Below are 754 nucleotides of genomic sequence, written 5' to 3' on the forward strand. Positions count from 1 at the left end.
AGAGAGAGAGAGTACGTGTCGTTCCTTAATATACATATTTTCAATTATCAGCCCACTTTATATCAAGATTATTATTGTTAATAATTTTATAAGCATTGCCAGCATCAACACCATTATTACCAAGATTTTCTTCCTCTTCTCCATATTATTGATATAGATGTTTTGGCATTGTTATAATATTTTTATATTATTATGTCAATATAACGATAATAAGTGTTGTTTTTGTTATCACAAGATTATGGCATTAGTGTTAATATCAGTATTAGTTTTTATTGTTTTGCGTTTCATAGTATTAAAAATCATTTTATATAGTTATACAATCGAAATCCCTCTATCCTTAGGATCATTACCATTATATTCATTACTACAGAGAGTTCTACATTTTTTTCTGATCTTACTTTTCATTTATAATCAATATTAGTAGACTTAGCAAATAAATATAGATTAGCAAATATTAGCTGGAAATTTTTTTTGACACTGTTATAACAATTTTTTATCAACATATGTTGTATACGAAGCAAATCCCACAAGCAAACCACATATCTAGGAGGGAGAGGGGGTATATTAAACGTGTTTAAAGTAACATCTGTACGAAATAGAAATAGATAAGGTGGTGTGTTTCATTCTGCCCAAAGACTGTCCCTTGTTGAAACGGCTGCGGGTTTGCAATGAGTCAAATGTGAGAGGCTGACTGGGCGTGGTGCCGAGACCTTGCAAGCTTGGAGTCATGGATTTGTTACTAAACTATTTGTCT

At 31.2% G+C, this 754-nt stretch overlaps 1 protein-coding gene across 2 annotated transcripts in view; it reads right to left on the bottom strand.

Moving 5' to 3' along the window:
• The window catches only part of LOC119586877 (pupal cuticle protein 36-like), a 21,939-nt gene that overhangs the window by 9,459 nt on the left and 11,726 nt on the right, over window positions 1–754 (bottom strand). The window lies entirely within an intron of this gene.

This window comes from Penaeus monodon, chromosome 22, assembly GCF_015228065.2.
Source record: "Penaeus monodon isolate SGIC_2016 chromosome 22, NSTDA_Pmon_1, whole genome shotgun sequence".
In the NCBI taxonomy this organism is placed as follows: domain Eukaryota; kingdom Metazoa; phylum Arthropoda; class Malacostraca; order Decapoda; family Penaeidae; genus Penaeus; species Penaeus monodon.